Genomic DNA, 16,515 nt, shown 5'->3' with positions numbered 1-16,515 from the left:
CAGCCCCCACGAGAACAGGAGAATCCCGGTCACGTCTTCCCCCCCAGCCAGCCAATCGGCTGGCTGGGGGGGCGTGGCCTGCCCTATTTAGGGCCGGCGCAGAGGGGGCTCGGCCTCTTTTCACCGGCTAGCCCCACGTTTTCCCACCCTCCCTCCCTTTAGGTAGGCTTTAGGTAGGTCTCTGACTTTGCTATGGACTTCGGTCTGTCACCGCAAGGGGCATGGTAGGAATTTTTCCCAATTGGCAATTTACAGCCATTTGGTTTTTCGCCTACCTCATAGCAACTTGTCACAACTCCTTGGCATTGGCGGTTAGGCGTTGGTAAGAAGGGGTTAAGAGGATGTGGGGGGGGAGGAACGCCATCACCTCCCCCCGTGAACGAAGGGTGGTCCGATAAAGGACTCCGGGGGGGGTGGCCCTGTCCGAAGCCTATGGAGGTGTGGGCCAAAGGCACGCCCCAGAGCGGTGACCCGGGAGAGCTCCTAGTTGACGTGCCTCAGCAGGAGACTCCCCCTCTATGGTGTTAACCCTTCCCGTGTCTCCAGCAAATGGGCTGGAGCCGGATAGTCGATAGGACCAATGCCTAAGCCAATGCCTCTCATTCCTGAATTCAATAAAGTTGTGGCCTAATTCGCCCATTTAACCTTAAATTATGGTGTCTTGTGTCTTTATTTATCCTGGTGGGGTGCGGGAACTCGCCACGCAACTGCCAGGCTTGAGGGGAAGTTAAGTCCTGAAAACATCACGTACTTGAGGCTGATGTTGTTTAAAGGCTCTCCTTGGCAGACAATTAAGATGTGTGAGCTTCAAAGAGTGAAGCCCATTTGCACTACTTGGTCAGATGCTTGGATCCTTGCTTTTCTGTTGTTTATATTCCACACAACACTGCTTTGAGCTCTGGTCCTTTTATCCATAATATCATATATTTATGCAGTGTTTCATTTTTGGGGAGGAAGGCACTTAATTGTTTTATTATATCGATACAAAATTCAACACACGTTTTTAAAAATATACTCTCATTTTAAAAAATACAGTATCTTATTTAACGTGCGCTCTGCCTCACAGAAGCAGACAGCTACCCTGATGTATCTTTCCTTTCTAGCAATGAACAGATGCTTTCCCACAGCAGTGTCCCTGCTTCCTGCAGCAAAGTTATTCCCATTCATTACTTGGGAACTGTATATGCATCACTGTGCTCAGTACTTAATTTTGCCAAGCTTCAGCCCAGGCATCTGTTTTCAATGTCGGTCCTGGAACATATGTGGTAAAAACAGACAAGTGCCTCTACACAGGTGTAGAGTTCACCTGTCTCACCACTGAGCAACTACCAGAGAGTTTCCACACATCAGGGATAATGGCAAAGGACTTTCAGATATAAAGAGGGTATTTCCAGACACGACTGGACCAAGCATCACTTTTCTTGAAATTAAGCATTGTCTGTGTTGGATGAGGACCAGTATGACTACAATGCAAAGAATAAACCAGGGACATCATTTCAGATGGGAGAAAGCACAAGATATGCCCCACAATTAATGGATGGAAGATTTAACAAAGACCAAAGGCTGACCTTTGGATACAACCACAGCTAAAATATGAAAAAGCAAAGCATTTTTAGAGCACTTGTCAATTATCAGTTTCATTCTTCATATGATATAGCAATATTGGCAATGCAGGAAAAAACCTTTCCAAAACAAAGGGATTAATGTCTCCCAAGCACCCTCAGTCTACAGGCACAATAAGTATTTTATTAAAAGTATTTGTTAGCTTCCCATTGCAAAGTAGTATCAGAGAGAGGCACATAAAATTAAAAATACAATAAAGAACACACACATCTCATATTAAAACCAGGTATAAATCTAGATGTGTTCATTTATCCTCTCTAGTATGCTAAATTTAATGACCTTGAACTTTATATCACTCTGGAATGATTTGAAGATTTCAGGCACATTTCCTATAAAAATATTTTCCCATATTGCCTTTTACTTGTAAAACAAGTCTTTTCACCTCAACATTTGTCTAGACTAGAGCAAGAAAGGCTAAGACGCTTGAGTCCTGGCCTAGATTGGGAAGTGCCTGTTTATAATGAATACATTCCTGTGCTTAACTGATATCTAACTGACCACTAACTGCTATTATTGGAACAGTCAGGAAAGAAAGAAAATGAATAAGGAAACGGAAGCATGCCAAATTTAAAGACATTTCAAATAGTGCAGCTGTAGTGCTCATTGATAATCTGCTCTGCCAGCTGAAAGATGTCCAACCCATATTTTGTTCTCCTCCCCCAGATCCGCTGCCCTATTGTGCTCAAATGAAGCAGATGATATCTAACGTGAAAAAAGTTTTCATCAGCTTTTACAGAGATAGGACAATTAAATCTATAAAATATTTGTAATAAAAGTTCAATATTTCCATAATATACATCATTCATTACACATTGCTACTAAGATGCAAACTTCTCTCTGCTAGTACTTTTTCACAGTAGCATAGAATAGCATGAGAAATTGCAAGTGCTGGACTTCTGTGATCCCAGATACAAGGCAGGAAGTAAAATAGCTAAGCAAGGTACTGAAAAAGGGGGTACAGAGTTGGGCTAGGGGCTGCAGGTGTTGTGTTGCGGCCAAGGGAGTAGGAATAGTGCATCAAATGATATTCAAGAAAGTTTCTAGGCCTTGGAGCAAAGGTGATCGGGCAAGTTTAGAGGGGGCACAAATCTCCACCATTAATCATGGGCAGTATGCCATCAATAATCAGAATAAAATTTTCAGAGGAAGAAGATGCCAATGAACAGGCCCATAGCTGGAGGCCAAAGTTAGCAAGGCATCTAAAAGGTAAAGGTAAAGGACCCCTGGCAGTTAAGTCCAGTCGTGAATGACTCTGGGGTTGTGGTGCTCATCTCGCTTTACTGGCTGAGGAAGCCGGCATTTGTCTGCCGTTTTTCCGGGTTATGTGGCCAGCATGACTAAGCCGCTTCTGGCAAAACCAGAGCAGCGCACGGAAACGCCATTTACCTTCCTGCCAAAGTGGTACCTTATTTATCTACTTGCACTTTGAAGTGCTTTTCAAACTGCTAGGTTGGCAGGAGCTGCGACCGAGCAACAGCAGCTTCACCCCGTTGCGGGGATTCAAACCGCCGACCTTCCAATCAGTAAGCCCAAGGCTCAGTGGTTTAGACCACAGTGTCACCCACATCCCAGCAAGACATCTAGGAACAGTCCAAAGACAAGCCAATATCCAAGCTGGGTTACAGCTAAGTTAAGGAATCTATATCATAGCTCAGGGCTGGTTCACCAGTTTTGCAATCAAATGGTCGCAGGTTTAAACACCTGCCTGAAATTTTGGAGAGTGTATCTGCTAGGGCTCCTGAAACCCCTCACTTCTTCAAGATTGGGGTGAGCATAACAATTCGTTTACCATAAAATACCATGGTTATTTTAGACACATAAAAGTAAACTTGCAGGCCCACTTTTATACGAAAACAAAGATTGATTTAAGTAACTAATTAAGTAATGAATTCCAAGCACATTCCTCATTTATCTTGCAGCCATTTATCGTTAGCCTTCTCCAGCTAACCTCATTCTAGGAAACAGTTACGTTCAGACAGCTACCATAAATGAAATGTTTATTATCTTTAGAGGAAGTTATTTATACCTTTCTTCCAAAATGACATAAGAGGCTATGCATGATTTTAATTATTCAATTTACATTTTCTTCAGAATACAATAAAACTAATGTCCATCGAAAGCAAGTAAGTCTCTACAGCTCAGAATGTTCTATTAAAACTAAGAATGTTTTTAAAAAGGCATTAACATCTGGATGAGCTGGAATAGCTCAGTCAGTAGAGCATCTCAGGATCAAGAATTCAAGCCCCATGTTGGGCAAAAGATTCCTGCATTGCAGTGGGTGGGACTAGATGACCCTTGTGACCCCTTCCAACTCTACTATTCTATGTTCTTTGTCTTACCTAAATCAAAATAAAATTCTCAACTCACCCAAAGCCCGACAGCTATTCTGAAAGGTTTTATCAACAAAATTTAGACATGACTTTTTAAAACACAGACCTCAAAAATAGGTTTATAGCCTGCACGTATGCAGAGGCTCTGTTTGATCATATTATATTGGTTACATATGTCAGTTCACACTGAGGAAGATGCCAAGCTGGGGGTTGTATCTGGTGAATACCTGAGATTCCCCACTGAGGCTTTATTTGTTCTTTGCTTTTTAAACATTGGCTTAACTAACACTGGCTGTTCAGTGTTGGATACCTGAGGACAGGTTAGATGTTGTGGGCTACAGTTTCGACCACTCCTAACCATGGGCCATTGCTGGCTGGGGCTGATGGGACTTGGAGTCAACCACAGCTGCAGGGCACCACAGTGGCCACCCCTATCTTAGGAAGAGGCTCCCTATGGCCATCTAGGTGCTGTGGTTGAACTTCACTGAATAATAGAAATAACCTGTCACGTATCGGTGGTACAGTAAAGCCAGAGCTGGCAGCTAAAAGGGAGAGAAAAATGCAATGTGTTGTAGCTGCAGGGGGTCTAACAAAAAGCCTCTACGTTGGATTATTGACATTACCAACATACTGAGTACATGAGCCTACGCCAGTACACAGTACTAGTTATGTTTATCATAAGGAGAAAAAATCTGTTGAAAATAGAACAATTTTTGATAAAGCACAAAAGCCGGCGCAGCAGACTGTACCATCATAGGCATGAAAAGACAATTGCTATATGAACTTGCTTAAATGTTAAACTTGTCTTTCAAGGCCCTTGAGTTCCTGCACCCAGAGAAAGTGCCTCCGCAGTCATGATGGCCCATCTGTAACACGCTCTTCCCAGGAAGGCTTGCCTAGCACTAAATCTCATGTCTTTTGAGCCCCAGGAAAATACCATTTTTATTTCACCAGGCTTTTGAACTACACTAGCTGGGTGAAACCAGGGGTGGAAACCTGTAGCCTTCCACTTGGACTTGGACTCCCAACTCCCAGCCCCAGTCAGCATAGCCAGTGATCAAGGATGATGAGTTTGTAGTCCATCCCCAACACTCAGCTACGCCATAATGATTTGCTCTGGTATTTTGCTGGGTCAGTATTCTTATTTGTTTTGTATTGTTTTGTTTAACTTTGTTGTCAAGCAATGATCATAAGTCACCTCAGGAGGTGCCATGTTGAAGAGTGGAGAACTGAACAAATAAAATTGACTGATGAATGCATGTGCTGTGCTAAAAAATAAGATTGTTGATGCTCTGTGCATACTTGACTCACTAGCTTGTTTAATCACTCTAATCTTAGAAACAGTGGCCAAAATGATACATCATCTTTTTCAATGGAAGGGGATAATAATAATGCTGCATTAAAATAGATGCCAAACATTTTTTAAACGCCTTAAGACAATTAATAAGTGTCTAGAACACTTTTTACATTTTTAATGCACATATTCAATTTAAAATACGAAGGTATGTTACAAAAATACAGTCAATTCTTTTCAAAATGTGGACAAAAATTACTGATGAACAGTAAACATTTTCTTCCCTCCTCCCCACTCCATCCGCCACTTTCAAACCAGCATAATAAGAGAAAACAAATATACAAATGTCATTTCCAAATCATATTCTTATAAGGTTTCAAGGGTATCATTTATGAAGCACAAAGATTTCCTTCTTTAGCAGCGTTCCAAACATCACTCTATTCGTGTTTAGCTCAAGACGTGAATATACTTGCCTAGAATGTAAGTGAAGTATTTACACAAAGGCAGCTCTTTAGAAACCTTTTATTGTGAACACAAAACAGGAAGTACAGTAATACCGCCAGTAGATGTTAAATAACTCTTAGTGTAAACTGTGCTGTTAGTTTAATATGCATAACGTTAACCCCTTAAGGTATAATGAGATGAAACATGCGCAGTAAATACCTTGACTCATGAGGAAAATCTACAGTATTTCCCACAGTTTTTTCATTTTAAGTAGCATACATGACCCAGCTAGCAGAATGTAAGTCTGCTGAGCATAAGGACTAGCAAACAGTTTGAGCAAGCTTGAGATGGTGTTGCTTCTGACAGGAGTTATTTCCAGAACAGAAAAAAACAAGAAGCTTCTTTGACTACTGTGGTTAACTCAGAAAGCAGCATTTGATATCAAGACCTCAGACAGAAAACCACAATATCAGGACCCCAGTGGACTATACCACTATTTGTTTTGCATTTTACAAAGAGCAAAATAAATATGACAAGGTGAATTTGCATCTATGAATTTTTGTGGTACTTCAACTCTTTAGAAATATTACATAGGTTTCCCACTTTTTTCAAGCATATTCCTGGGGAGAATGCTTGCATAAACCATAAGCTGCTGTCAGTGCTGAGTTTATGTCTTGCAAGCACACAAATCATACAAGTCAAGGCCGATGGGAATTGGAATCTAAAACATCTGAACATAGGAATGTAGAAAGCTGCCTTGTTCCAAGTCAGACCACTGGTCCATCTGGCTCAGTATTGTTTGCACTGACTTGCAGTGAGTGCCCGTGGTACCAGGCAATAATATCTCCTAGCCCTTTCTAGACATGCCAGGGATTGAACCTGGGACCTTCTGCATGCAAAGCAGATGCTCTACCACTGAGCTATGGCCCTTCCCCATCTGGAGGGCACCATCTTGTTTATATCCTTTGTTTACTGGATTGGGATTATGCCCAAACAGAAATGTCTACCAGGATGTAGCACTGAAGGTCTCCTCTGACCCCATGTACAGCTTTTAAAGCTCCATGTCTCCCACAGACATACCTAAGGCCATTTTATTCTTAAACAGAAAGAATTGGCAATGGAGCTCCATACTTCTACAGCTCAACCAAGAACTGCCTCAAAATTGCATTACTCTAAAGAGAAAAGCATTCTGTATTCGTAGCTAGATAGGAGCCAAATTTCCTCTCCTCCAATGTAAAAGTATATGCATGTATCAGCTTACAAAGCTCAATGTGTTTCGACCCAACCAAGATCCCCATCTGCCTTACCTGACATAGTATCTCTCAGAATTTCTATATGCACTGTATCTCTTAAACTTCTAAACTCTAGCTGCTTAAACTGAAGCTTGGCTTGACTGCCACCTGCTGATACTTTGAGAACTGCTTCGATGCCCAAAACACCAGAATGGTACTGTATGTCCTTTCTGTAATTACCATCAGTGGAAACTGAAGCAAAAAAGCCCACATTTTATCACTTAACATTTCACATAGAGTAGAACAAAACTGTTGATTAGGGAAGACCATTTTTAAGTGCCACAAAATTGTATTCTGCTACTTGCTTTCCCCTCAATGAAACATTTTGTAAATATTAACAATAATAATTTCTGTTTCATGTCTTTCCCAGACTCTTTTTTTTAAAACAGGAAAGGGGGTGGCATGGGGGGGGGGACAGGCCAAACATCACAGTCTGCCTGAATTCCAGTTTCAGCCATTAGCACAAACATGTCTTAACTAGTATTTCTTTGTAGCTATTTTCTGTTAAAAATAAACTGGTTTAAGCTATATAGGCCCACAGATACTGGCAAAAGACTACTGTACAAATAAATGAAAGCCTGCGGCTTACCTCCTTCGCTGCAGTTATGGGGCCCTCTCACTTAGAAGCATGTGCTACAGCATCAATGTTTGCTTTTCATGGTGTTACAACTGTCCTTCAAGATCACTTGGGGTACTAAGACCTTTTTTCACCCCAAGGGTATGATTTGAGACGGAAAAGCATTCGGAAACGAAAAAGTTGCCTGCCAACAAAATGTTTCTGCGTAAGTGAAACAGAAAAATTCTTTGAGATAAAATGCAACTAAGCTACATAACGTTGTTTGAAGAAGTTAGCATTCTGAGAACTAGGCACACTTTGTATCTACACGCTTTTAATAAAAGTTAAATGGCCATTTTTATAAGTGCAGTAACATGTTCCAGGGTGTGTGCTTGCCAATTACGCACACCTCGCGTGTTGACTGATGAACACACACCCTGGCGTGTGTTCTTGCTTACATAGCCCACGTGCTGGCTTGTTAAGTAATGGAATAAGGCTTGCCTCACCAACTGGCTGAAGCTACCTCTTCTTACTCTGTAGACTTCCACAGAACATGTACTGGTGCTGCTGAGCACTTCATCTGAAAAAGGCTCAAGGGACAAATTGCTTCCTTAAACCTTCCTGTGTGTGCCCCGCATCTGGCAAGGAAACAGTCAAAACAGTCAGCACAATTTGATCTATCTTTAGATTTAGGGGAGCTAGTCTCAAACGTTTGTTGGGGGAGACCTAGGGTTTTTTTTTGGGGGGGGGGGAGTTACTTGTCCTGTCTGCATGCTTCTTATGATGGAGGACCACTGTAGCCACCCCCAACGACACGTTCTCAAGATGGAGAGTGAGGGAACAGCTGCAGTCGCCTGCAGTTCCTGCACAATGTTTGCCATCTTGCCAAAGGTTGCAGGCAGCTTTACCTGCAGCAATTGCATGTTGATTGCCCTCTTAAAAGACAAAGTCCAGCAACTGGAGGAACGTGTGGCTACGCTCCAAAGAATTAGAGAGCTGGAGCTCTTCTTGGAAGCAACAGAGCACACCGTCTCCACCAAGGAGGAGACAGGGGACTCCCCTGAGAAGGAGGCTAGTTCACCAACACAGGAGCCAGATATATGGAGAAACGTGACTCAAAGAAGTAGGAGGCCCAGGGTTCGCTCTGATTGTTTAGAAATACACAATCACTTTGAGGTCCTCTCCCCTAGAATGGAAGACGAAGAGCAGACTCCATTTGAGGATCTCTCCCTCGTTACAGTCGATCAGGTATATGAAGACGAGCAGCAAAGTCAGGCCTCAGGGAATGTGCAGGCGACCTTGGAACGGACAGATCACGGAAGAACCCCGACCAAACCTAAGAGGAGGCGTGTAGTGGTGATAGGGGATTCCCTACTGAGGGGAACAGAAGCAGTGATCTGTGGGCCTGACAAGATGTCTCGGGAAGTGTGCTGTCTCCCCGGGGCTAAGATCCAAGATGTAACTGAACGACTGCAAGGAATCATAAAACCCACTGACAAATACCCCTTCCTCTTGGTTCATGTGGGAACCAATGACACTGCAAGCAATAGCCTCCAGAAGATCAAAAGAGACTATGAGGCTCTGGGCAGGAAATTGAAGCAATTAAATGCACAAATTGTCATCTCATCTGTCCTCCCAGTTGAACGACGTGGCCCAGGGAGAGAGGGAAAAATAGTGGAAGTGAACTGCTGGCTTCGCAAATGGTGTAAACAGGAACGGTTTGGATTCTTAGATCACGGACTGCAGTTTCTTGAAGATGGACTTCTGGCAAGCGATGGGCTGCACCTCACAACGGTTGGGAGGAAAGTTTTTGCCAAAAATCTCAGAAACCTCATCAGGAGGGCTTTAAACTGACTAATGTGGGGGAGGAAGACAGTGCTCCTGAAGGTAGGAGTCTATCAATTGATGAACATGATCATCCAAATGTCATAGACCAAATGGAGCAAACAGCACGCAGACCTAGTGGTGGGAGGAAAAAATCCTTAAATAAGAGACACGGGGGAATGATTAATGGACTTCAATGTCTGTACACTAATGCGCAAAGCATGGGTAATAAACAAGATGAGCTTGAGCTCTTGGTACAGCAAACTAAATATGACATAATAGGCATCACTGAAACCTGGTGGGATAAGTCCCACGACTGGAATGTAATAATGGAGGGTTACAATCTATTTCAGAGAAACAGACCAGACAGGAAAGGAGGAGGAGTGGCGTTATATGTCAGGGATGTGTATACCTGTGAAGAGATCCAAGATTTAGAACCTCAAAGCCAAAGTGAGAGCATTTGGGTCAAAATTAAGGGAGAGAAGAATAACAGGGACCTCATTGTGGGAGTTTACTATAGATCCCCAAGCCAAACGGAGGAAATAGATGATGCCTTCCTGGAACAGATGGCCAAGCATGCAAAAGGAAGGGAGATAGTAGTAATGGGGGACTTCAATTACCCGGATATTTCATAGATGTCAAACTCAGCCAAGAGCATAAGGTCAAACAGATTCCTCACTGGCCTTGCAGACAACTTTGTTGTCCAGAAAGTGGGAGAAGCAACAAGAGGAACAGCCATTTTAGATGTGGTCCTAACCAATGTTGATGACCTGGTTAGTGGGGTAGAAGTGGAAGGATCATTAGGCGCGAGTGATCATGCTCTTCTGAAGTTTACTATACAGCGGAAAGGAGCAGCCAAGCATACTAGGACTCAATTTCTTGACTTTAAGAAAGCCGACTTCATAAAACTTAGGGAAGTGCTGGGTGAGATCCCATGGACAGTAATACTAAAAGGAAAGGGAGTTCATGATGGCTGGGAGTTTGTTAAGAGGGAGATAGTAAAAGCACAACTTCAGGCAATACCAATGAGACGGAAACATGGAAGGTGCCTAAAGAAGCCAGGGTGGCTATCTAAAGAACTTTTAACTGAGTTAAGATTAAAAAAGGATGTGTACAAAAAATGGAAAAGGGGGGAAACCACCAAAGAGGAATTCAAACAAATAGCCAGCACGTGTAGACACAAAGTCAGAAAAGCTAAAGCACAGAATGAACTCAGGCTTGCTAGAGAGGTTAAAAGCAACAAAAAAGGCTTTTATGGGTATGTTCGTAGCAAAAGGAAGAACAAAGAAACAGTGGGGTCACTCAGAGGAGAAGATGGTGAAATGCAAACAGGGGACACAGAAAGGGCTGAACTCCTCAATGCCTTCTTTGCCTCAGTCTTCTCTGATAAAGAAAACAATGCCCGACCTGAAGAATTTGGAGCAAATGATTCAGCAGAGGAAACACAGCCCAGAATAACTAAGGAGATAGAACAAGAATACTTGGCTAGTTTAGATGTATTCAAGTCTCCAGGGCCAGATGAACTGCATCCAAGAGTATTAAAAGAACTGGCAGATGTGATCTCAGAACCACTGGCAGTCATCTTTGAGAATTCCTGGAGAACAGGCGAAGTCCCGGCAGACTGGAGGAGGGCAAGGGGAAAAGAGAGGAGCCAAATAATTACCGCCCAGTCAGTCTGACATCAATACCAGGGAAGATTCTGGAGAAGATCATTAAGCAAACAGTTTGTGAGCACCTAGAAAGGAATACTGTGATCACCAATAGTCAGCATGGATTTCTGAAAAATAAGTCGTGTCAGACTAACCTGATCTCGTTTTTTGACAGAATTACAAGCCTGGTAGATGAAGGGAACGCAGTGGATGTAGCCTACCTTGATTTCAGCAAGGCATTTGACAAGGTGCCCCATGATATTCTTGTAAAGAAGCTGGTAAAATGCGGACTTGACTATGCTACCACTCAGTGGATTTGTAACTGGCTGACTGACCGAACCCAAAGGGTGCTCATCAATGGTTCCTCTTCATCCTGGAGAAGAGTGACTAGTGGGGTGCCACAGGGTTCTGTCTTGGGCCCGGTCTTATTCAACATCTTTATCAACGACTTGGATGATGGACTCAAGGGCATCCTGATCAAATTTGCAGATGACACCAAACTGGGAGGGGTGGCTAACACCCCAGAGGACAGGATCACACTTCAAAACGACCTTGACAGATTAGAGAACTGGGCCAAAACAAACAAGATGAATTTTAATAGGGAGAAATGTAAAGTATTGCACTTGGGCAAAAAAAATGAGAGGCACAAATACAAAATGGGTGACACCTGGCTTGAGAGCAGTACATGTGAAAAGGATCTAGGAGTCTTGGTTGACCACAAACTTGACATGAGCCAACAGTGTGACGCGGCAGCTAAAAAAGCCAATGCAATTCTGGGCTGCATCAATAGGAGTATAGCATCTAGATCAAGGGAAGTAATAATGCCACTGTATTCTGCTCTGGTCAGACCTCACCTGGAGTACTGTGTCCAGTTCTGGGCACCACAGTTCAAGAAGGACACTGACAAACTGGAACGTGTCCAGAGGAGGGCAACCAAAATGGTCAAAGGCCTGGAAACGATGCCTTATGAAGAACGGCTAAGGGAGCTGGGCATGTTTAGCCTGGAGAAGAGGAGGTTAAGGGGTGATATGATAGCCATGTTCAAATATATAAAAGGATGTCACATAGAGGAGGGAGAAAGGTTGTTTTCTGCTGCTCCAGAGAAGCGGACACGGAGCAATGGTTACAAACTACAAGAAAGAAGATTCCACCTAAACATTAGGAAGAACTTCCTGACAGTAAGAGCTGTTCGACAGTGGAATTTGCTGCCAAGGAGTGTGGTGGAGTCTCCTTCTTTGGAGGTCTTTAAACAGAGGCTTGACAACCATATGTCAGGAGTGCTCTGATGGTGTTTCCTGCTTGGCAGGGGGTTGGACTCGATGGCCCTTGTGGTCTCTTCCAACTCTATGATTCTATGATTCTATGATTCTATGAAAAGCCACTGATAGCTCCTAATGTTTTTGAGCATCAGATAAACATGGTAAACTATTACTACTTTGCAATGTGAAGAAAATGCCTTTTTTGTCACACTTGGCAACAGGGTTCTATAGCAAGATAAAACTATTAATCTCTAGACTATCGTACAGAGGAAGATAATATAATCCACTTAAGACAGAAGTACAGCTGGTTGGGGGACTAACCTGAGATTGGGGACTCAAAATATCTTGGTAAGGTTTGCCTTAGAGCAACACTTGCCTGCCATGAGCACTCATAGGACCTTGGTTTGGAACAATCCTTAGCTGCTACACGCATGTCAGCTGACCTCAGCCAAGTAAACATTTTTCAGGAGCTTTAGTTGACCTTGGGAGAGAGCAGGTGGTTATCAGCTCTCCAGCCTAGACCATTCAACTGCTGAACTACTTAACTGTTCTCATGTGAACTACAGATTACAGATTAATTTACACTTATACAGAGAGCTCTGTTTTGGGTGCCAGACCGTATTATCTTCCAACCCTCTTCTGCAATATCTATTCCTAGCATTTCCCCCATTTGATCACATGAGATGATTTTATTATTCTAACATCTGCTATATCTGTAAAACCAGCCCTGTATTCACTGTCAGCCTCTTGAAACAAGCATTCAAAGGTTATGTGTCCAAGTAACTTACAATTTTAATATATCATTTTTCTTCATAACACTTTGTTTTCGCAAGTATTCTAACCATGTTAGAAGGGTTCCTGGTTACAATTTCTATAGTCTCTCCAGTGGTAGTGGTAGTCTCTCCAGTGGTTATGGTATAGGCTTAGATGGCAATACAAGAACAGGCCTTTTCATTACATGTCTTTAGGCGCCAGGCAAAAACATTCCTCTTTACCCAGGCCTTTTGCTATTAAATAATCTATGGCCTGTTAAAGCTTGGAGTGCTGTTATTATCATTATTTTATTATTATGCTGTCTTGTTATTGTGCTTTTTATTATGCTTTTATTATGATGCTCTGTAAAATGTGTTTTCAATGTAGTACTCCGCCCTGGGATCTTTTGATAAAGGGCGGTATAGAAATAAATTAACAACAACAACAACAACAGACATTTAAGATCCCTCTTAATTCAAGGTTGTTGTTGTTGTTTAGTCGTTTAGTCGTGTCCGACTCTTCGTGACCCCATGGACCAGAGCACGCCATTCAAGATAAAGATTGATTAAAGAAAGTTTGCACTGAAAAACTGAATCTGTTTCAGGATTTGCCCAGCTAGTGTCTCAGGGAGACCTCCTCTGAGGAAAAGGTGTGAGACCTTGTACAGACCTCCAGTCCAGCTGAGGACATGGAAGAACCCACAGCAGTCCTAAGGCAGCCTGAGACCTTGATAAATGCATGTTCTCCATTTTCTCCCCTTAAGTAAAAGTATGCAAAGAAGGTCAATGCACAGCTAAACTGCAAGTTTTGTCTTACAGCTGTTTAAAGCATTCAAAGTGCAATAGGGTCCCAAAAAACTTCATATAGTCCTGCAAATTTCATGAATTATTTCCTGCATATTTGCAAGGAACACAACTCTTCTGACATATTTCCTCCTCTGCTTTATTCTTCTTGCAGCATATCATAACTTGCTGCTTATCTGCATTATGTTCTATTATTTTTATTTTCAGTCCTTCTTACGAATTATTACTGAATTGTTTAATTTATTGTATATTTATCAATATGAGATGTTTCCATTACACTACTGTTTATTCCTGGGCAAATTTTATTATGCTAGTGAACATAAACTTGAAACACGAACATAAACTTTTGAAGTTGTGAGCTGCCTTGAGAATTGTTTACAGTAAGAAAGGTGGCATATAACTAACTGATGATGATGCAGGCTAATTAGCAAGGGTGGTAGAAGACCTGGTGGAGAACCCAGAGTCTACACAGAAGCACTCATTTGGTTGCTAGTCTCCTCAAAAGGAAGAGTCTCTCAGGAGGAGGAAAAAAGAGCCAATTCAGCCATGAACATTGACTCAGCAGATGGATAGGAATGGGAGAATTTATGTTGCTGCTGGAACTATACTGGAATAATAGCTCCCTACCTCTGTTACAACTGTTTAAAGGCTCAAACGGTTTTTTAAAATGCTGGGAAATATAAAAGTGAAATTCACCTGTTAGCAAAGGCAACCTTTCTTTGTCATAGAATTCCCTGTACGTACCCACACCCTCATTGAGACTTGAATTCCTATGCACAATTTCACTGCTAAGTAGTGAGCAGCAGGAGATAAAGCAAAATCCATACAAGTACATTCTGACATCACTATTTTGCCTTTGCACTGCTCCAGATGGAAGAACTTGTTCTCCTAGGAACAGCCTGGTATCTCAAACAGAAATTCATAGTGGAGCAGAGATTGGAAAGCTGTAGCCCACAGATGTTGGGGGACTACAATTCTCATCATCTAACTCCCATCATCCTATGCTGGCTGGGGCTGATGGGAGTTGTTGTCTGCCATCTGGAGTCTTGTGGGTTGCCCACCCTTTTAGCAAAGTCACCAGAATCAGAGAAGAGTAGGACTAAAAGATGCAGATTTCATCTCCCACATAACAAGCTACACCTAATAAAATTCATTCTTTTGTACAACTATTAATAGTGTAAATGTCTCGTGACACTTTGCATCCGGTCACCTTAGAAGGCTTAGAAGCAACATAAATCAATAGGCGTTTTCAGAAAGCTTTATGTGGACTGAAACAAAATATTTTATAAGTAAGCATTATCTGAAAAGCACATTAATGTGTTGCTGTGAGAGGTGCTTTCTGCTATGTTTTACTATACTTGAATTTAATTTCATATAATCTCTCTCACAAATAAATTAATTTATCTGTATATGCTTTTATGGAGAAAAGCAGCCACATTTATTCAAGTCTTTATGGTATGGCTGTGAAAGCTTACAAATGCAGCCCAACAAGTTCTTCTACCACCTTGTTTTGTCTGGCAGATAATAAATCTAAAGTGAAAAAGTTACTGTGCTCTTCAACTGTCACCACAGAGAAGGGGGGGAAGACAACAACTCAGCAGCCTCAAGGCTGATTTACCACACTCTCTGTACCTTCGCAACTGAAGGGTTGGAAGGGGGGGGGATTACTTCTGCACACCTGGAAATATTTATTTACTATGCTTAAAGAAAGCACCCTGAAAATTCCACTGGAAACAATTCAGACACCTTTATGAATGTCAGCATACAATCAATAAATAAGGAACACCCTACAGGCAAAATTGTTGCTGATGTCAATAACACAGTGCTGACAGAGTTCAGTGGGGCCATATCACAACCAATAATATTTCTTCTCTCCTAGCACACTCCTCATTTAAATTAAGGAATTGTCTAAAACCTGCCTTAACTCTGCCCTATTATTTAATTAGACTATTCTTAGTCTGTGAAGATGCTGGACCTCATTGCTCCTGGAAAGCTTCCAATCCCAGTTCAAAAACAGGTGCTGATTTTGCTATTTAAGACCTTAACTGTCAAAGACCTGATTACCTCACACACCAGTTTCTAGTATGAACCTGACTCCTCACAGAGGTAATTTACAAAGGCCCTGTTCAACGTTCCCCCCTCCGTCAGCCCTACCGATGGATGGTGGCATGAGACACGTCCCCCACAGTGGTAGCATCAAGGTTGTGATATTTGCTCAGTTTTTAGTGCCATGTGAAAATATTTTATTTCAGAGGTCATGTCAGAATCAATGAATTTCTGTTGTTTACACACACACACACACACACACACACACACACACACCGAGTCTAAGTTTAACAGGGTTTCTGAAACATTATAAACTAGTTTTCTGACGTTCAAATAAAGCCAGGCTGATTTTATTTTAAAAGCAAGCCCATAAACATAAAGGAAACTAATACTAAATAAGAAAAATATGAGAAAAATATTTAGTGCTTAAAAAAAACAACAGCCCAGTAAAAACCTTGATAGGCAAGATTCTTAGACTTTGTGAAGTGTAGCATTTGGTGTGTTCACGTTTTTTTTCCTATTACAGTGGTACCTCGGGTTAAGTACTAATTCATTCCGGAGGTCCGTTCTTAACCTGAAACTGTTCTTAACCTGAAGCACCACTTTAGCTAATGGGGCCTCCTGCTGCCGCCGCGCCGCCAG

At 42.1% G+C, this 16,515-nt stretch overlaps 1 protein-coding gene across 2 annotated transcripts in view; it reads right to left on the bottom strand.

The window, feature by feature from the left end:
• Positions 1-16,515, bottom strand: part of AFG2A (AFG2 AAA ATPase homolog A) — a 178,897-nt gene that overhangs the window by 103,681 nt on the left and 58,701 nt on the right. The gene's annotated exons all lie outside the window — the stretch shown is intronic.

This window comes from Podarcis cretensis (assembly GCF_951804945.1).
Source record: "Podarcis cretensis genome assembly, chromosome: 9".
NCBI classification, from domain to species: domain Eukaryota; kingdom Metazoa; phylum Chordata; class Lepidosauria; order Squamata; family Lacertidae; genus Podarcis; species Podarcis cretensis.
Note: the sequence above shows the minus strand (reverse complement) of the source record. Positions and strands in the feature narration are given on the sequence as shown.